General features: G+C 40.7%; 1 protein-coding gene and 1 pseudogene across 7 annotated transcripts in view; one reads left to right on the forward strand and one right to left on the reverse strand.

The window, feature by feature from the left end:
• The first annotated feature begins 2,046 nt into the window (after positions 1-2,046).
• ZFYVE16 (zinc finger FYVE-type containing 16) overlaps positions 2,047-21,478 on the forward strand; it is a 74,813-nt gene continuing 55,381 nt past the window's right edge. For 2 of the 6 annotated variants that reach the window (XM_030800731.1, XM_030800737.1), the window contains exon 1: positions 5,967-6,478. The gene's annotated coding sequence lies outside the window, so the exon portion shown is untranslated. Of the gene's footprint in view, positions 2,572-2,703; positions 2,850-5,966; positions 6,479-21,478 lie in introns of those variants that run through there. The other 4 variants (XM_003261527.3, XM_030800712.1, XM_030800725.1 and 1 more) reach the window with 4 other exon arrangements.
• On the reverse strand, positions 16,666-18,892 carry LOC100605781 (annotated as a pseudogene). Its single transcript, XR_001115135.2, has one exon. The product of XR_001115135.2 is annotated as an isocitrate dehydrogenase [NADP] cytoplasmic pseudogene (transcript).

The raw sequence follows: 21,478 nt of genomic DNA on the forward strand, positions 1-21,478 counted from the left end.
CTTAGGTTTCCTGGTCAAATTATCACACCTGTTACATTAGAGGTTTTTTTCTTTTTCCCCAGAATATAAAAGTAATATATAGATGTTGTAGAAAATGTAGACTGTCCAGGATAATAACATCTACATTCTAATCAGATAGACATGACTACTGTCAACATTTTGATATACTTTCTTCACTCTTTTACATATATTGTATACTGTAGCTGACCTCATACTACATAGGCAATGTTAAATATTTTTAAATATTTAAAATGTCTTTTCATGAGGTAATTTCCTCAGGTCATTAAAAATTCTTTGTAAACATAATTTTAATAGTTTTAATCACATATATGCAGTAATTATTTTAACCATTCTCTTACTGGTGGATTTTCGACTTTTATCAATTTACTTACTATGGTTAAGTATCTTTCCATAGAGATCTTCATCTTCTGGACTATCTCCTTATAACTTCCAAAAGCGAAATGATCAAATTGGGTCATGTGAACACTCATAAGATTCTTGATATGATTTGACAAATTACTTTCCAAAATCTTTGTCCCAATTTATATCCCTCCCAGGGTGTAAGGGTCCACTTCACTCTTCTGTCACCAATGGAGTTTATTCACATTTTAAACAGATTGGGTAATTAGATGCCTGACAAATAACCTCTTTTTTGTCTCTGTTTATTATTAATGACTTTGAATATTGATGGTAAAATGTGTAGTAGGCATCTAAATTTCATATTTTGTGAACTGACCATTGTATATACTTTCCCCATTGATCTATGTAAGGTGTTTGTGTCTTTTTTCTGTTCTCTTTACCCTCACACTTTACTATATAAATACTTCCGTCCCCAGTATGCATTTGTATATGTGAGTCTCTGCTACTAGACTGTGGTTCCCCATGGGCAGGGGCCTCATTTTATTTCATCTGTGAACAATGCCTAAGATATGGTAGGAAAAAGGCATACTGTACTTTGTAGAATTATTCTTAGGATTAAATGAGATAATGTAAGCAAAGCATCTAACACACTGTCACAAAGCAGATGCTCAATACATACATTACTTTAGGCAATCAAAAGTTTGGCTATTTCATTTTGTCGTTTAGGAAAACCAAGGTTAAAGATTAAGTATCTTTCAAAGATCAGGAACTATAGTTGTAAACTGCAGATTTAAGATGCAAACCCTGATTCTCAAATCTTTCATCACAAATCACATGTGGCTGGAATACTCGAAAAATTATAATTCTTGCAATTTTTTTTCTTTTTTGAGACTGAGTCTTGCTCTGTCGCCCAGGCTGGAGTGCGGTGGCTCGATCTTGGCTCACTGCGACCTCTGCCTCCTGGGTTCATTCAATTGTCCTGATTGTCCTGCCTCAGCCTCCCAAGTAGCTGGGATTACAGGTGCCCGCTACCACACCCAGCTAATTTTTGTATTTTTAGTAGAGACGGAGTTTCACCATGTTGGCCAGATTGGTCTCAAACTCCTGACCTCAGGTGATCCGCCTGCCTCGGCCTCCCAAAGTGCTGGGGTTACAGGCGTGAGCCACTGCGCCCGGCCAATTCTTGATCTTTCAAGAATTGCAATTTTTGAAAGATCAGTATGAACTGTGAGCTGTTTAACCTTTGAGGAACAGCTTTTTCCCTGTATCTGTCTGTATCTGATCCCACATGTATGTCTCTTCCCTTGTTTTTATTTTTTAGAGACACGGTCTGGTTCTGTTGCTCAGGCTGGAATACAGTGTTGCCATCAGAGCTCACCGCAGCCTTGACCTTCTGGGCTTAAGTGATCCTCCCACTTCAGACTCCCAGCCAGTAGCTGGGACTGCAGGCACGCGCCAACACGCCCGGCTAATTTTTTCATTTTCAGTAGAGACAGGGTCTTGCTATGTTGCCCAGGCCCGTCTGGAACTCTTGACTTCAAGCGATCCTCCCGCCTCGGCCTCTCAAAGTGCTGAAATTACAGGTGTGAGCCACCGCGCCGGGTCTCTCATTGAAATTTATAGTAAACTTGTGGTAAAAATAGCAAAACTCAACAAGCACATATACATCAAGTGAGTGACATTTTATTTCTCCATCAGATAAGTCAGCTTTTGCTTTTAGACAGGGAGACAGCTGTTCTAGCGGCCGCTTTAAAAAAAAAAAGCAGAACTAACGCAGCGAAGGGAAGGAAAGGGTGGCTGGGAATGTCCAGTCAGCTGGAGAGGCTTGGAGCTCGGGGTTGGCTGGGAGCATTTTGATTGCTGCCAGGAGGAGGAAGGGGAAGCGGGGGAGGCGGGGGGGCAGCGTGTTGTAAAATCAGTTTGAAGTAAACAAAAAGTTATGTTTTCCGAGGGGCCAGCAGCGCGGAGAACAGGCCCAGCCCGCTGCCGGGAAGGCGGGTCTGTCCAGTAGAGACCGGAACGCCGCGCAGGCTCAGCGGAGGGCTAAGGCTGGGGCCGGGGAAGCTGCCTCTAGGTTAGCGAAGGGTAAAGGAAGTCAGACACTGACGCGAATGGCCTCCCGATCCCGCAGTCGAGTGGAAAACCGAGTCCCCATCTAAGGCCGAATCATCAGGCGTCCCCGTCACCCTACAACCCACTCACGCACTTCCGGTAAGAAGTCTAGCGCCCCTGGCTCGGAACCTGCGTCGTAGTGCGCAAGCGCCCCGGGCCTGGAGACGGCCACCGATGCCGAGGGAGGGGGCGTGTGAGCCGAAGAGGAAAGCTTCCTCTGCGCCTGCGCTGTCTGCGCTGCCCGCCGGAGGGGCGGCGGGGAAAGAAACCCTGAGCCGGGGTCTGGCACTCCCAGGATTCTCGGCCGGGGTCGCTCTTCACCCCTCAGCGCGACGTCGTGTCCAGTTCCCAAAAAGCTCCGCAGGGGCTGTGGGGAGGTAAGAGCCCCCCGTGACCGGTCGTCTCGGCCTCCCCTCAGCCCTGCTGTTCCCACAGAGGGGGCGGGGTGACCGCTGGACCCGCCGACCTGGGCGCTGGGTCTGGCCCTCTTCCTCTGGGGACAGAGCCTGGGCCCTGACCGATTCCTTTTCCGAGCCCCTGGAGCTGGCCGAGGAACCCTGGCTCTCTAATCTGATGTCCCCTCCTGGAGCCTGAAGGGCCAGACCGGGCTGGACCGGGAGGGCAATCACGGCGGCTGTTTGCCCGGTTCCACCCTCCCGGGCCGCCGGAGTGGCCGGCGCTCCTGGGGCAGAGACCCCAGCGGATGGAGGGAGAAGCGCCCTGGCGCCGCCGTCCCGCCTGGGGAGGGGCTGCGACTGCGGAGGGGACTGTGGTTCTTCAGGAGTGGCAGAGGCTTGGTCCCCGCAGGGAAGTCTCATCGCTGCCGGTGCTCTCGCACTGCCCATTCCCGCACCCATGCATTTTCTCTTGGTTAGAGAACAGAAAGATGCAGTGGCCGTCTTTCCCGCTGCCCTTCCTTTGGTACTTTTGAGAACTCCAAAAGAAGACCTTATTTTTAACTCTTATTTGTACTACCGTGATTGCAAATATTATGTTCCAGACTAAGGATGTTCTTTCTTGTTAGTTTGACTTGTATAGAAACCAGTCCATACACTTGATATTAAGTTAATCTTTTCAATTCAAAAAATAGGCACTTTGTTGATTCAATCAGATTCCTCCGTTTATTCACTTGAGCTTGTCTCTTGAGTTGGCAGGAGTTTAATGGTTTAATCCAGTAGAACTATATATAATTTTTCACCTAATTTCTTCCTTATTTTCCTCTCCTGGATATTAAACCGCATGCTTAGTGGCAAAAATTGAAAAAATAGAATAAAGAATAAGGAAAAATGATCAATCATAATTCCACCATGTAATAGTAATCAATCACTTATAATATTTTGACTTTTTTCCTTTGAGTCTTTTTTTCCCCTGTGCATTTTCTTGAGATGAGATTTTATATCATTGGCTTGTCTGCTTTCCTTGATTTAAATTACGTTGTAAGCATTTCCCCATGTTTTTAAAAAGCTTCATAAAAATGGCTTCTCGATTATACATGAGCAAAGTATCTTTTGAAACAGTTATGTTACAGATAAAGCCAAATTCCCATTAATTATCCTCAGTCATAATGTTACATGATAGAATAGTGCTACAGTTCATTTAACATTATGATTGGGGATAATTACGCTTAAAAATTATTGAGGACCAATAGAGTTTTTGGTTCTTAATGCTACAGTATATTTACCATTTTGGAAATTAAAACTCAGAAAATTGAAAATGTTTTATTCATTTAAAAATCACAGACTCATGTATTAAATAATTTTTTAGTGAAAAGTAACTATTTTCTAAAACAAAACTTAGAAGAGGACCCTGACATTGTTTCAAATTTTTGCAAATCACTTTAATGTCTGGCATTATAGAAGACAGCTGGATTTTCATATTTGCTTCTGTTCAGTCTGTTGTGCTATCTGGTTTAGGTTGAAGCATATGAAGAAAACACCAGCCTTGAACAGATATGTAGCAGGAAAAGCGAAGATCTTACAAGCCTGCTGAAAGGCTCCTGGGGACATCCAGGGGTCCTGAGACCACAGTTTGAGAAAGCTGATTTAACCATTTTTGGATTGGTGGGCTGTTAGGTTGTTTAAAATTTTACACTGTTACAACCCTTGCAACAGTGAAAGTTCTTTGTGATGTTTTCTGGTGTATGCATGCTAGTGTTTTTCTGTAAGTAGAATTGCTAGGTCATAGAGTTTTGCTTCTTTTTTAAGTTTGTTAAACACATTACTTTTGATGCCTGTATAATTTTCTTTTGTGCACTAATGTTGGTGTTTAGATTGTTTCAACTAATGATTTGGTGAAATATCTTTGCATGTTTTTAGTTGTTTTGAATTATATTCTTTTTGAGGGGGCTGGGGGAGTCCAGTAAAAACCAGACAACTGCTAGATACATTCTAAGAGAGCTTTAACACATGGATTCTTTTCTAAAATTTCTAAAAAGATAATTGTTAGATCAAATATTAGGAATCTTTTTCAGGCTATTGGTACATATTGTCACATTGTTTTCATGGGAGATAGTACCAGTTTATTTCCTGTCAGCAGTGTCTGACATGCTTTAAAAAAAAAATCACACGCTTACCAACATCGAGTACTTTTATTATTTTAAAAAATTGTTTCAATTTAGCAGGCAATAAATGGTATATGTTCTAATTCTCATTACTTTGATAGTGCACTGAATATTTTTCATAATCTTACTAGTTGTCTGTTGATGTTTTATTTGCCCATTTATAGTCCAGTGTCCAAGTGTTTTTCTAACACATTTTTATCTTCTTAAATATATTGTAAAGAAACGTGCTGTACTTTGTTTGTTTGTTTGTTTGTTTGTTTGTTTTTTGAGACAGAGTCTCGCTCTTTCGCCAGGCTAGAGTGCAGTGGTGTGATTTTGGCTCACTACAACCTCTGCCTCCCGGGTTCAAGCGATTCTCCTGCCTCGGCCTCCCGAGTAGCTGGGACTACAGGCACGTGCCCCCATGCCCAGCTAATTTTTAGTAGAGACAGGGTTTCACCATGTTGGCCAGGATGGTCTCGATCTCCTGACCTTGTGATCCGCCTGCCTTGTCCTCCCAAAGTGCTGGGATTGCAGGTTTGCCTCCTCACCCGACCTTAGGAAACGTGCTGTACTTTTTTTAAAGGAAAACAACAAAATTATGTTTTCCCTGTTTACAAGAGCACATGCCTTTTTTTTTTAATTTATTTTATTTTTATTTATTTATTTTTTTTGAGATGGATTCTCACTCTGTCACCAGGCTGGAGTGCAGTGGCACCATCTTGGCGCACTGCAACCTCCACCTCCTGGGGTTCAAGCGATTCTTCTGCTTTAGCCTCCCAAGTAGCTGGGACTACAGGCACGTGCCACCACGCACAAATGATTTTTTTTTTTTTTTTTTTTTTTTGTATTTTCAGTAGAGACGGGGTTTCATTTCACCATGTTGGCCAGGATGATCTCGATCTCTTGACCTTGTGATCTGCCCGCCTCAGCCTCCCAAAGTGCTGGGATTACAGGCGTGAGCCACCACGCTGGCCAACTACATGCTTATAAAAAAAAGTAAAATAGTATGAAGACATATCATGTAGCTCTGAAAGGCTTACATGATCCCATTCCTAGATTTATAGTATTACTAACATTAATGTTTGTTCCTTCATATTTTTTTTACTATGCGTTTGTTAATTTTTTTTACAACTTATTTGTAAAAATAGGTTTGCACTATGCATAAAGTTTTGTGATTTGATTTTCTTTCATTTAACATTGTATGTTGGATATTTTTCTACTGAAGTACATATAACTGGGCAAAGTTTTATCCTGGGTGGTTTTAGGAACATGAATTGTGATCGTTAGTTATCTGATGGCAGGCTCTTGTCCTCTTCTAAATATATTCTCTTCCTAGGTGATCTCATCCATTAACAGCTGTGTGTTGCCAATTCCCAAATCTTTATCTATCTCAGACTTCTCTCCTGCATTCCAGATTCTTATATTCAACTGCCTTTTGGATATCTCTCCCAGGATGTTCTCAAGGTACTTCAAACAGTCCAAACATGAACTCATGTTTTCCCTTAATCCTGCTCCTCTTTGTATTGCCTGTCTTGGTCAGTGGCACCACCATCTACCCTAGCCACTCATGGTGGAAACCTGGCACTAATCCAGCTTTCTCCCTTGCTTTCAGTCTCCAAAAGTTCTCATTATTTTGCCACTTTTATTTCATTTTATTATTTTTATTTGAGACAGGATCTCACTCTGTTGTCCAGGCCGGTCTCAAATGCCTGGGCTCAAGCTAATCCTCCCACCTCTGGCTCTGGAGTAGCTGAGACCACAGGCAGGCATCACCATGCCTGGCTCATTTTAGTCACCTTTATATCTGTTTCCTTTTTTTCTCCACTGCATTATCTCAGCTCAGGCCTTCATCTCTTACCTTAACCATTTTAGGTGTCTCCTTACTATTGGTTTTGTTGGTTTTCTGGTTAATCTTCCATGTTACTGCCAATTTTTGTGATCATGAAGAGATTTTTAAAAACCGTTTTATTGTAAATATTATGAAGATTTTTTCTTAAATTTAAAAATATATAAATAGCCAAGTGAGTAAAAATACTACCTAAAATAAGTTATATGTATACATAAATAAACCTATTTTAAAAGGGAATATATCTTATATTTCTTTTATGTCTTCTACTGAATATGGTAGATTATTGGCACAAAAAGTACATACTGATTGATTGAAATGGGAAATATATACAGCTTAATGAGATTTCATGTTAAAACATTTCAGTATACGGTATTTATATTGTCATATCATACCTTTTACAAATTATATTATCTTTTTTATGTCTTTCTTGGCACCTGAAATAACATAATGCTTAGTAGAGCATTGCTATATAGATAGGAATGTTTTGTAAATATATGTTATTTAATGAATTCCATAATTTCTAAAAACTTCTCTGGCTTTTGCTAATAAGAAACTATTTCTAGACGTTTCAGTTTCTATGCTTAATTTGTTAAATACGTCCTATATTCAGAGTTCCTTTACTACTACTTTTTACTATTATGTTTATTTTAAATTTAATGTTTATATTTATCAAAGGGATACCTGTACATAAACAGTCAAATAATACTTCAGGGATTATAATGAAAAACTGTCTGGGTGTGGTGGCTCACGCCTGTAATCCCAGCACTTTGGGAGGCTGAGGCAGGCGAATCACCTGAGGTCGGGAGTTCGAGACCAGCCTGACCAATATGGAGAAACCTCATCTCTACTAAAAATACAAACTTAGCCAGGTGTGGTGGTGCATGCCTGTAATCCCAGCTACTTGGGAGGCTGAGGCAGGATAATTGCTTGAACCCAAGAGGCAGAGGTTGCAGTGAGCTGAGATCGCGCTATTGCACTCCAGCCTGGGCAACAAGACCGAAACTCCATCTCAAAAAAAAAGAAAAAAAAAAAAAAAGAGAAAAACAACAATCTTCTGCCCCAGTCCTTCTCACTCCTGAATCCCACTCTCCAGAAGCAGTCTTTCTCAATCGGTGCTTTCTGTCTGAATCACTGAACAAGAAAAATGATTTGAGCAACTATTTTGTTAATTCTCCCAAGGAGGGTAGGTAGCTAATAATATGATGGATGCATAGGAGAGAAGTTAGTTTATTACATAAAATGGAAGCCTTAGGGCATCAAAGATTAATTCTCTCGCTGAACCTTAATTGAGAAAGGCTGCTTCAGAGTCAGTGACTTCAATTCCTTATCACTTCCAGTTTTTTAAAATAACATATTTAGATATACGGTGATATCACCTCCCCATTCCCATCCTAATTCAATTTGAGGTATAGTTTACTCATTTCCTATTACAGAAGATGGGAGTTTAGGTTTTTTGCACCAACTCCTACCTTTAAACACTGCATTTCACTTCTCTTCTCCCCTCTATATTCCCAAATTAGTTATATGTTAACTTTTAGTTATTTGGTGTTTACCTCATTTTAACTATGTAAATAGTGTATGTAGCTGAACCAGGTAAGTGTGAGGTTATTTCCTTTCTTGTGTAATTTTTGTTTTTCCTAGTTAATAATTATCTTAATTCTTTTGTACATGTACCTTTTATATTTCTTTATAAATATATGTTTTATATCTTTTTAATGTGTCTTTTGTATTCTGTATTTGATCTATTAATCTCTTGAACCAGGTACATCAGTCTCCTCTTAGTAGATTCAAACACGTCTGATAATCTGTTTTGCAACATCTTTCCTGCCTCCATCTTGATGGATTGCTCTCTACGTCTGTTTCACAACTCCCTTCCTGGACTGCCCTTTTACAGTCATCTGTGAATTGCATTTGTCTCTTCTGTGTGGGTAGCCTCTTACTGGATTTCAGGTTTTCCTTTTTCTTGGTGTCTCCCTTATACTGGCAGAGTATGTCTTTGAGTAGCTTCCTGAGAGAGACTAAATGGGATGCATTATTTTGGGTTCTTGCGTGGTCAACCATTTTTTATTTAACCCTCACATTTATGATAACCAATCCTTTGATTGTGACCTGTCATATCTCTTTGGGAGCGTTTATATTTATTCAACAAGTATGTATTGAGCACATTTTATGTGCCAGGCACTGGTCAAGACATTTTTAATATATAGGTGAACAAAAATTCAAGATTCATGTCCTTATAGAGCTTAAATTCAGGGAGGGAGGAGTTGTTCAACAGCAAATATAATAAATAAATTATACAAAACATTGGGAGTTTGTAAAGTAAATAACTGCTTTAGAAAAGAGAAAAAAGGAGAGCAGGCTGGGGTGGGAAGTTCAGGAATGTTGGGGAAAGGAGAGGTAGGTGATGTAGACTGTAGTATTAAATGGGGTGACCTTCCCTTCAACCATTCAGGTATTCTGAAATTTCACAATGATGTTGGTTGGCAAGAGTTTTTCATTTATGTGTTGGGCCCCAAATGGGCCCTTTCCATTTGGAGACCGTATCCGTGGTTTATTTGACAATTTCTTCTTTCCCTCCCTTCCTTCTTTCTGGACTTCTTTTATTAGAATATTAAACCTCATTAGATTGATTCTCTAATTTCTAATATTTTCTCTCCTGTTTTCCATCCCTTTCTTTTTGTTCTGTTTTCTAGGATATTTTCTCAACTTTATTTTCTAACACCTTGATTGCATTTTGAAAAACATTTTATTTTGGAACAGTTTTAGATTTACAGAATTATTGCAGACAGTATAGAGTTCCTATATACTCCACACCCAGTTTATTATTAACATCTTAGATTAATATGGTACATTTGTTATAATTAGTGAACTAGTATTGATACACTATTAACTAAAGGCTATACTTTATTCACATTTCCTCATTTTTCCTCTAATATGCTTTTTCTGTTCCAGGATCCCATCCAGGATACCACATTACATTGAGTAGTCCTGTCTCCTTAGGCACCTCTTGATTGTGATAGTTCTCAGACATTCCTTGTTTTTGATGCTCTTGAAAGTTTTGAGGATTATTGCTCAGATGTTTTGTAGAATGTCAGTTGGGATTTGTCTCATGTTTCTCTCATTATTATATTGGGGTAATGTGTTTTGGAGAGAAAGACAACAGAGATAAAGTACAATTTTCATCAATACATACTGTCAGTGTGACTTGCCACTTTTCTTTTTTTTTTGAGATGGAGTCTCCCTCTATCGCCCAGGCTGGAGTGCAGTGGTGCGATCTTAGCTCACTGCAACCTCTGCCTACCGGGTTCAAGCAATTCTCCTGCCTCAGCCTCTTGAGTAGCTGGGATTACAGGCACGTGCCACCACACCCAGCTAATTTTTGTATTTTTAGTAGAGACGGGGTTTCGCCATGTTGGTTAGGCTGGTCTGCAACTCTTGACCTTGTGATCCACCCGCCTCGGCCTCCCAAAGTGCTGGGATTACAGGCGAGAGCCACCACGCCTGGCCAACTTGCCACTTTTAATGTTAACCTTGATCACTTGACTTGAGGTAGTGTTTGTTAGGTTTCTTCACTTTGAAGTTAGTATTTTCTTTTTTTCTCCCTTTCTGTATACTTCAGTAGAAAGTCACTGTGTGCTGCACACTTAAGGAATGGGGAGTTCTACTTCCTTGACAGCAAAGAATCTAAATAAATTATTTGGATTTTTTTTTTTTGCATGGGAGATTTGTCTTTTCCCCAATTATTTATTCAATCATTTACTTACATCAGTATTAACACATAGTTTTTTTTTTATTTTTTTGAGACAAAGTCTGGCTCTGTTGCCCAGGCTGGAGTACAGTGGCGTGATCTCGGCTCACTGCAACCTCTGCCTCCTGGGTTCAAGCAATTCTCCTGCCTCAGCCTCACAAGTAGCTGGGATTATAGGCACGCACCACCATGTCCAGCTAATTTTTGTGTTTTTAGTAGAGACAGGGTTTCACCATGTTGGCCAGAATGGTCTCGATCTCTTGACATCAGGTGATCACCCGCCTCGGCCTCTCAAAGTGCTGGGATTACAGGCAAGAGACACCACGCCCAGCTGATTTTTTTTTTTTTGTAATCTGTTGGGTTATACTTCAGTACTGCTCTTTTATTTTGTCCCAGCTTTGGCCTTTGGGAGCTCTTTCACTTGGGTCTTGTATCTCTTTGACATACTCCCATTGTTGTATGTGTGTACATCAGCTTTTACTTTCTGGCATTACAAGATGCTCTGTGCTCATTTTGTTTATTTCCTGCCCTAGTTTTAGAAGCAGCCATTTTTCCAAGGAGACTTGGTTCCTTTTTGTTGGAGAATTTTATTAGAAACCAAGATCTGGGTGCTAAGTATGTTCGTTGCCCCTGGGATGTTATTGCTTCTAGGCCCTCTCAGCTGACAAACACAAGGAAATATGTTAGTATATGTGTTTGTACTAACCTGTATTACACGTATCTGTAAATATTTCTATGTGTGACCATCGGTATCCATATTAAGCTAAACATGAATTTATATTGATGTCTTCAGTTCAAATCCATTACCATATAGGTTATTTTATCTTCCTCCCCTGCCATAACCTCCTCCTTCAACAGGGAGAAACTTGGCTTCCACGATCAGTCGTCCATTTACTTACTTGTTCAATTTCAGTATACGGGTATAGGGATTTCAGAATTGTTAACCTGTACCACCATGGAAAACAACTTTATCAACTAGGGTAGAGTGCCTGTCTTTCCTTTCTTTAGTCTTACATATTCCACTCATTTCCAAAGGTCAGCACCTTCTTCCTATGTCCCCTGTGATGAGGTTGTTTCATACATTTGGACTATAATTAGACTGTTTGTCGCAGTCTGCATGCCAATCTAGGATCCCCCATTCTCCTAAATAATTTTTTGAAAATTTGCATAGTGAGGTTTATTCTTTATGCTTTGAAGTTCTATGGGTATTAACATGTGATTATCTTATATTCACCATTACTACCCTAAAAAGTCTGTGCTCCACATATCCAACTCCCCCACTTTAAACCACTGGCAATCATTGGTGTTTTACTGTCTCTGTAGTTTTACCTTTTCTAGAATGTTATGTAATTAGAATCATGTAGTATGTAAATTCTTTCACTTGGCAGTATACGTGAAGATTCACTCATGTGTTTTTGTGGCTTGATAGCTTATTTCTTTATATCACGAATAATATTCCATTGGATAGATGGTTTGTTTATCCAAATACCTAATGAAGGACATCTTGATTGCTTCCAGTTTTTGGCAGTTATGAATAAACCTGTTTATATACATTCACATCCAAGTTATTGTGTGAATGTAAATTTTCAAATCAGATGGGTAAATACCTAGTAGCATGATTGCTGGATTATATGGTAGTATTAAGTTTTGTAAGAGACCACCAAATAGTGTTCCAAAGCAGCTATACCATTTTGCATTCTCACCGGCAATAATAAGATTTTCTCTTTGGGCATTGTCACAGTGACATTCTAGTAGATGTGAAGTGGATATCTCATTGTTCTAATCTGCAGTTCCCTAAAGACAAATGATATTCAGCATTTTTCATATTCTTATTTTCCATCCTTATATCTTCTTTGGTGAGATGTCCATTCAGAACTTTTGCCAACTTTAAAATTGGATTGTTTTCTTTCTTCTTTTCCTTTCCTTTCACTTTTTGCCTTTTCTCTCCTCTCCTCTCCTTTCCTTTCCTTTCTCCTCTTCTCTCCTCTTTCTCCTCTCCTCTCTCCTTTCTCTTCTCTCTTTCTCCTCTCCTCTCCTCTCCTCTTTCCTTTCCCCTCCTCTTTCCTTTCCCCTCCTCTTTGCCCTTTCTTTTCCCTTCCCTTCCCCTCCGCTCCCTTACCCTCCTCTCTCTCACCCTCCCCTCCCCTCCCCTCCCCCTCCTTTCTTTTCGACAGGGTCTGACTCTGTTGCCCAGGCTGGAGTGCAGTAGCACAATCATACCTCACTGTAACCTTCAGCTCCTGGGCTCAAGCTATCCTCCCATCTGAGCCTCTCAAGTAGCTAGAACTATAGGTATGCACCACCACACCTAACTAATTTTTAATTTTTTTCTTAGAGATGAGGTTTATCTGTGTTGCCTAGGCTGGTCTTGAACTCCTGGCCTCAAGTGAACTTCCCACCTCAGCTTCTTAAAGTGCTGGGATTACAGGTGTGAGCCACTGTGCCTGGCCTTGGATTATCTTCTTGTCAAATTTTAAGAGTTCTTAATAGAGTTTTAGATACAAGTCCTTAATCAGATATGTGTTTTGCAAATATTCCAGTCTATGGCTTGTCTTCTTATTCTCTTAACAGTATCTTTTGCAGAGTGTAAGTGTTTTTTTTTTTTTTTTTTTTTTTTTTTTTTTTTTTTTGAGACGGAGTCTTGCTCTGTCGCCCAGGCTGGAGTGCAGTGGTGCCATCTCGGCTCACTGCAAGCTCCGCCTCCCGGGTTCACGCCATTCTTCTGCCTCAGCCTCCCGAGTAGCTGGGACAACAGGCGCCTGCCACCACGCCTGGCTATTTTTTTGTATTTTTAGTAGAGACGGGGTTTCACCGTGTTAGCCAGGATGGTCTTGATCTCCTGACCTCGTGATCCCCCTGCCTCGGCCTCCCAAAGTGCTGGGATTACAGGCTTGAGCCACCGCGCCTGGCCAAGAAGTTTTACATTTTAATAAGATCCAGTTTACCATTTTTTTTCTTTCATGGATCATGGTATTGGTATCATATTTAAAAACTCCTCACCAAACCCGAGGTTATGTAGATTTTCTCCTGTGTTTTCCTGAAGAAATTTTACAATTTTGAATGTTAAGTTTAGGTTACCCACTTTGAATATGTTTTTATATAAGGTGTAATGTCTGTGTCTTGGTTCATATTTTTCATAGAGATGTCCAGGTTTTTCAGCACCTGTTATTGAAAAGGCCGTCCATTCTCCATTGAATTGCCTTTGCTCCTTTGTCAAAGATCAGTTCACTATATTTGTGTGGGTTTTTTTGGGGGGGTCTTTTTTTTTCTTTCATGCAGGGTCTCACTCTGTTGCCCAGGCTACAGTGCAGTGGTGTAATCATGGCTCACTGCAGCCTCAGCCTCCCTGGTTTCAGCCGATTCTCCCACCTCAGCCTCCCAAGTAGCTGGGACTACAGGTGCATGGCCAGCCTCAGCCTCCCTGGTTTCAGCCGATTCTCCCATCTCAGCCTCCCAAGTAGCTGGGACTATAGGTGCATGGCACCATGTCCAGCTTATTTTTTATGTTTTGTGGAGATGGAGTCTCTCCATGTTGCCCTGGCTGGTCTTGAACTCCTGGGCTCCAGCAATCTGCCTGCCTCTGCCTCCCAAGTGCTGGGATTATAGGCGTGAGCCACCATGCCTGGCCATTTCTGGGATCTATTCTGTTTTATTGATCTATATGTCTGTTCTTTTGCCAATACCAAATTGCCCTGATTACTAGAACCTTCTTGTACATCTTTAAATTAGGTAGTGTGAGTCCTCCAACTTTGTTGTTCTTCAGTATCACGTTAGCTATTCTAGATTCTTTGTCTTTTCTTATTTTTATTTTCAGTAGAGACGGGGTTTCACCATGTTGGTCAGGCTGGTCTTGAACTCTTGACCTCATGATCCACCTGCCTCGGCCTCCCAGAGTGCTGGGATTACTGGCATGAGCCACTGCGCCCAGCTGATTCTTTGTCTTTTCATATAAACTTCAGGATTAGTTTCTTGAGGCCTACAGAATAGCTTGCTAGGATTTTAGTTGGGATTGCACAAGAATCTAGAGATCAGTTTGGGAAGAATTCATATCTTTGGCTTTTTTTTGTTTGTTTTAATTTTTTGAGACAGAGTCTCACTCTGTCACCCAGGCTGGAGTGCAGTGGTGCGATCTTGGCTTACTGCAACCTCCGCCTCCTAGGTTCAAGCGATTCTCTTTCCTCAGCCTCCTGAGTAGCTGGGATTACAGGCACACTCCACCACGCCTGGCTAATTTTTGTATTTTTAGTAGAGACGGGGTTTCACCATGTTGGTCAAGCTGGTCTTGAACTCCTGACCTTGTGATCTGCCCACCTTGGCCCCCCAAAGTGCTGGGATTACAGGTGTGAGCCACCGTGCCTGGCTTTTTTTTTTTTTTGAGACAGAGTTTAGCTCTGTCACCCAGGCTGGAGTGCAGTGGCACAATCTCAGTTCACTGCAACTTCCACCTCCCACGTTCAAGGGATTCTTTTGCCTCAGCCTCCTGAGTAACTGGGATTATAGGCGTGCACCACCACGCCCAGCTAATTTTTATTTTTATTATTTTTTTTATTATACTTTAAGTTCTAGAGTACATGTGCACAACGTGCAGGTTTGTTACATATGTATACATGCCCCATGTTGGTGTGCTGCACCCATTAAGTCATCATTTACATTAGGTATATCTCCTAATGCTATCCCTCCCACATCTCCCCACCCCACGACAGGCCCCGGTGTGTGATGTTCCCCTTCCTGTGTCCAAGTTTCTCATTGTTTAATTCCCACCTACGAGTGAGAACATGCGGTGTTTGGTTTTTTGTCCTTGCGATAGTTTGCTGAGAATGATGGTTTCCAGCTTCATCCATGTCCCTACAAAGGACATGAACTCATCCTTTTTTATGGCTGCATAGTATTCCATGGTGTATATGTGCCACATTTTCTTAATCCAGTCTATCATTGATGGACATTTGGGTTGGTTCCAAGTCTTTGCTCTTGTGAATAGTGCCACAATAAACATACATGTGCATGTGTCTTTATAGCAGCATGATTTATAATCCTTTGGGTATATACCCAGTAATGGGATGGCTGGGTCAAATGGTATTTCTAGTTCTAGATCCCTGAGGAATCGCCACACAGTCTTCCACAATGGTTGAACTAGTTTACAGTCCCACCAACAGTGTAAAAGTGTTCCTATTTCTCCACATCCTCTCCAGGACATGTTGTTTCCTGACTTTTTAGTGATCACCATTCTAACTGGTGTGAGATGGTATCTCATTGTGGTTTTGATTTGCGTTTCTCTGATGACCAGTAATGATGAGCATGTTTTCATGTGTCTGTTGGCTGCATCAATGTCTTCTTTTGAGAAGTGTCTGTTCATGTCCTTTGCCCACTTTTCGATGGGGTTGTTTGTTTTTTTCTTGTAAATTTGTTTGAGTTCTTTGTAGATTCTGGATATTAGCCCTTTGTCAGATGAGTAGATTGCAAGAATTTTCTCCCATTCTGTAGGTTGCCTGTTCACTCTGATGGTAGTTTCTTTGGCTGTGCAGAAGCTCTTTAGTTTAATTAGATCCCATTTGTCTATTTTGGCTTTTGTTGCCATTGCTTTTGGTGTTTTAGACATGAAGTCTTTGCCCATGCCTATGTTGTGAATGGTATTGCCTAGGTTTTCTTCTAGGGTTTTTATGGTTTTAGGTCTAATATTTAAGTCTTTCATCCATCTTGAATTACTTTTTGTATAAGGTGTAAAGAAGGGATCCAGTTTCAGCTTTCTACATATGGCTAGCCAGTTTTCCCAGCACCATTTATTAAACAGGGAATCCTTGCCCCATTTCTTGTTTTTGTCAGGTTTGTCAAAGATCAGAGATGGTTGTAGATGTGAGGTATTAATTCTGAGGGCTCTGTTCTGTTCCATTGGTCTATATCTCTGTTTTGTTACCAGTACCATGCTGTTTTGGTTACTGTAGCCTGTAGTGTAGTTTGAAGTCAGGTAGCCTGATGCCTCCAGCTTTGTTCTTTTGGCTTAGGATTGACTTGGCAATGTGGGCCCTTTTTTGGTTCCATATGAACTTTTTTTTTTTAAGGACTAGAATAGTGTTTAATATCAACTTCTGAGAAATCGCATTTATATAAAAGAAATAAAACAGGCCAGCACAAGTCCAAAAAAGATTCAACTTACATTATTGCACTTGGATGAAATATGCTATTTAGAGTAGCATAATATTCAGGCCAGGCCAGGAGGAGAAAAGAGACAAATGGAGAGGACAAACCTCCAGGTAGTATTTATTCCGGATTCCAAACTCTCCTGCGGCCTAAACAATATTTAGTCTATTGGAAACATTCAGCAAGCTCTTTACAAAAATGACTGCAGTATCTTCAACACATTTGAGTTGCACTCATACTTTGTTCCAGTCATGTGCAAGTTTAATGCACAGCTCTACCTCACAAAACGAGACATCTATGACACCAGAACTTCCCTGTGCCCAAGGTCATGGACAGGAGGGGAAGGCAGTGAATTTCTACTTTATGCATATTTTAGGGAGCAATACTGTGGCTATCATTTACCCTTTTGAGCAATCTTGATTTCGGCCATTTATAATTAGAACGTGAGAAAAAGTGACAGTGAATACAAATGAGTACTAACCGAATTCCTAGGCTGGTACTAGAAAATAAAATAAAATTTTTAAAAAAGTCCCTTGCCATGTTCACAAAGGTGGCAATAACTGTATATATAAGAAAAAGGCTGTAAACTTATAGAAAAGATAAACTCTGGCTTCTAAAGAAATTACAAAATTGATTTTTCCTTTATCTTTGAGTGTAATACAGAAAAATGTAAACCTGTAGACCTAGTTACCAAAAGACACTTACCCTTCTCAGCTCAGGTATGAACTTAATTTGGCCTGAGCTAGTTTGATCTTCAAGTTTTCTCCAAGTTTGTCCATGAACTCAAGCGTATTCAAGTAGTCAGAACGTTGTACATTGGGTACACCTTTAATGCAAGCAGCCAAGTCCTTGGTCATGAAGCCAGCCTCAATTGTCTCAATAGAGACTTCTTCCAAAGCATTTGCAAAGAAGGCAAGCTCTTTATTGTTATCAAGCTTTGCTCTGTGGGCTAACCCTCTGGTCCAGGCAAAAATGGAAGCAATGGGATTGGTGGCCGTCTCCTGTCCTTTCTGGTACATGTGGTAGTGACAGGTTACAGTCCCTTGGACAGCCTCTGCTTCTACTGTCTTGCCATCTGGACAAACCAGCACGCTGGTCATCATGCCGAGAGAGCCATACCCTTGGGCCACAGAGTCTGACTGCGTGTCACCATCATAGTTTTTACAGGCCCAGATGAAGCCTCCCTCTGATTTCATAGCTTGGGCCACCGTGTCATCGATGAGCCTATGCTCATACCAGATCTTTTGGCCTTCAGATTGGGACTTGTACTGCTTGTCATATATCTCCTGAAAGATGTCTTTAAAACGCCCATCATATTTCTTCAGAATAGTGTTTTTGGTGCTCACATACAAAGGCCAACCCTTAGACAGAGCCATCTGGAAGGAACTGTGTGCAAAATCTTCAATTGACTTATCTTGATTATACATTCCCATGGCAACACCACCACCCTCTTCAAAGTTATGTACCAGGTATGTCACCTTTTGGGTTCCGTCACTTGGTGTGTAGGTTATCTCTACCTTTCCAGGCCCAGGAACAACAAAATCATTTGCTCTGTATTGATCCCCATAAGCATGACGACCTATGATGATAGGTTTTACCCATCCACTCACAAGCCAGGGGATATTTTTGCAGATAATGGCTTCTCTGAAGACCGTGCCACCCAGAATATTTCGTATGGTGCCATTTGGTGATTTCCACATTTGTTTCAACTTGAACTCCTCAGCCCTCTTCTCATCAGGAGTGATAGTGGCACATTTGACGCCAACATTATACTTCTTTATAGCTTCTGCAGCAACCTTGGTGACTTGGTCGTTGGTGGCATCACGATTCTCTATGCCTAAATCATAGCTATGTAGATCTAATTCCACGTAGGGAAAAATGAGTTTCTCTTTAATCAATTCCCAAATGATTCGTGTCATTTCATCTTGCATCTCTACCACAGAACCGCCACTGATTTTTTTGGACATTCTGACTTCAATAAACCTTGACAGTGAATGAATTTATCACCTCAATTCCTCCCAGTCTTGCAGACTCAACTGAATGTAGTTTATCTCCTCCCGGGATGATATGCTGGCGAAGAGTTGGGGCGCCACAGCCGCTCACAAGCTCAGACTCACGAGCACAGCCTGGCAATCCCCCATATGAACTTTAAAGTAGTTTTTTTCCAGTTCTGTGAAGAAAGTCATTGGTAGCTTGATGGGGATTGCATTGAATCTATAAATTACCTTGGGCAGTATGGCCATTTTCACGATATTGATTCTTCCTATCCATGAGCATGGAGTATTCTTCCATTTGTTTGTGTCCTCTTTTATTTCATTGAGCAGTGGTTTGTAGTTCTCCTTGAAGAGGTCCTTCACATCCCTTGTAAGTTGAATTCCTAGGTATTTTATTCTCTTTGAAGCAATTGTGAATGGTAGTTCACTCATGATTTGGCTCTCTGTTTGTCTGTTATTGGTGTGTAAGAATGCTTGTGATTTTTGCACCTTGATTTTGTATCCTGAGACTTTGCTGAAGTTGCCTATCAGCTTAAGGAGATTTTGGGCTGAGACGATGGGGTTTTCTGTATGGGGTTTTCCTTTTCTTGTCTTACTGCACTAGCCAAGGCTTTCCGTATTATGTTGAATAGGAGTCATGAGAGAAGATATCCTTTCCTTGATCCGAATCTTTGAGGGAAGGCAGTTTCTTATTAACTATACTGTTAATTGTAGATATTTTATACTTATTCATTATCAAATTAAAGAAGTTTCCCTCTACTCATAGTTTGCTAAGAGTTTTTCTCATGAATGGATATTGTTTTTGTTTTGTTTTGTTTTTGAGACAGAGTCTCGCTTTGTTGCCCAGGCTGGAGTTCAGTGGTGTGATCTCGGGTCACTGCAACCTCCACCTCCTGGATTCAAGTGATTCTCCTGCCTCAGCCTTCTGAGTAGCTGGGATTACAGGTGCCCGCCACCATGCCAGGCTAATTTTTGTATTTTTAGTAGAGATGGGGTTTCACCATGTTGGCCAGGCTGGTCTCAAACTCCTGACCTTGTGATCTGCCCGTCTCAGCCTCGCAAAGTGCTGGGATTACAGGCGTGAGCCACCACGTCCAGCCTGGATATTGTTTTTATTAGCATCAATTTATGTGATTATATATGTCTTCCTTAGTTTGTTAATATGGTAGATTATATTGATTAATTTTGAAATGTTGAACCAGTCTTGCATACCTGGATAAATCATATTGGTCATGATGTATAATTTTTTTAATACGTTGTTGGATTGAATTTGGCACCATTTTCTTGAGCATTTTTATACCTATGTTCATGGGCAATGTTGGTCTGTAGTTTTCCTTTCTTGCAGTGTCTTTATCTGGTTTTGATATTAGGATAATGCTGGTCTTATAGTGTAAGTTAGAAGTGTTCCCTCTGCTGCTTTTTTCTGGAAGAGATTATAGAGAATTGGTAGTATTTTTTCTTCAGATGTTTGGCAAAATTCACCAGTGGATCCATCTGGATCTGGTGATTTATTTTTATGGAAAATTATTAATTATTTATTTAATTTTAAAAATAGATATAGGGATTTTGGGTTATCTGTTTCTCCTTGTATGACTTTTGGCAGTTTATATCATTTGAGGAATTGGTTCATTTCTTCTAAATTACCAAATTTGTGGGCAGAGTTGTTAATAATATTCCTTTATTATCTTTTTTGTATCCATGGCATCAGTAGTGATGACTCCTCTTTTATTTCTGAAATTGATCATTTATGTCTCTTAATTAGCCTGGTTTATTAATTTTATTGGTCTTTTAAAGGAATGAGTTTTTTGTTTTATTGGTTTCCTCTATTTGTCTATTGTTTTCCTGTTTTAAATTTCATTGATTTCTGCTCTAATTTTATTTTTATTTTTTACTTATGTTTTGAGATGGAGTCTTGCTCTGTCACCCAGGCTGGAGTGCAGTGGCAAGATCTCAGCTCACTGCAAGCTCCACCTCCCAGGTTCACACCATTCTCCTGCCTCAGCCTCCTGAGTAGCTGTGACTACAGGCACCCGCCACCATGCCTGGCTAATTTTTTTTGTATTTTTTAGTAGAGACAGGGTTTCACCATGTTAGCCAGAATGGTCTCGATCTCCTGACCTTGTGATCCGCCCGCCTCGTCCTCCCAAAGTGCTGGGATTACAGGCGTGAGCCACTGTACCCAGCTGATTTCTGCTCTAATTTTTATTTTCCTACTTGTTTTAGGCCAAAATTGTTTTTGTTTTTCTAGTTTCCCAAGGTGGATGCTTATTGATTTTAGATTTTTTTTTTCTTTTACTTTTTCTTTTTTTTTTGAAATGAAGTTGCACTCTTGTTGCCCAGGCTGGAGTGCAATGGCGGGATCTTGGCTCACTACAGCCTTCACCTCCCAGGTTCAAGTGATTCTCCTGCCTCAGCCTCCCGAGTAGCTGAGATTACAGGTGCCTGCCACCATGCCGAGCTAATTTTTGTATTTTTTAGTAGAGACGGGGTTTCACCATGTTAGCCAGGCTAGTCTTGAACTCCTGACCTCCGGTGGTCCACCCACCTTGGCCTCCCAAATTCTTTTTCAATATATGCATTTTTAATGCTGTCACTGTCCTTTAAACCGTGCTTTCACTGCAGCTCACCAGACTTGCTTGAATTTTAACATTTCTGCAATCAAGTTCCATGATCTTTTTTTGTTCTCTATATAGTTCTTATTTATGGCTTCCTGTTCCTGTTTCATGGTTGCATTGCTT

Source organism: Nomascus leucogenys, chromosome 2 (assembly GCF_006542625.1).
Source record: "Nomascus leucogenys isolate Asia chromosome 2, Asia_NLE_v1, whole genome shotgun sequence".
NCBI classification, from domain to species: domain Eukaryota; kingdom Metazoa; phylum Chordata; class Mammalia; order Primates; family Hylobatidae; genus Nomascus; species Nomascus leucogenys.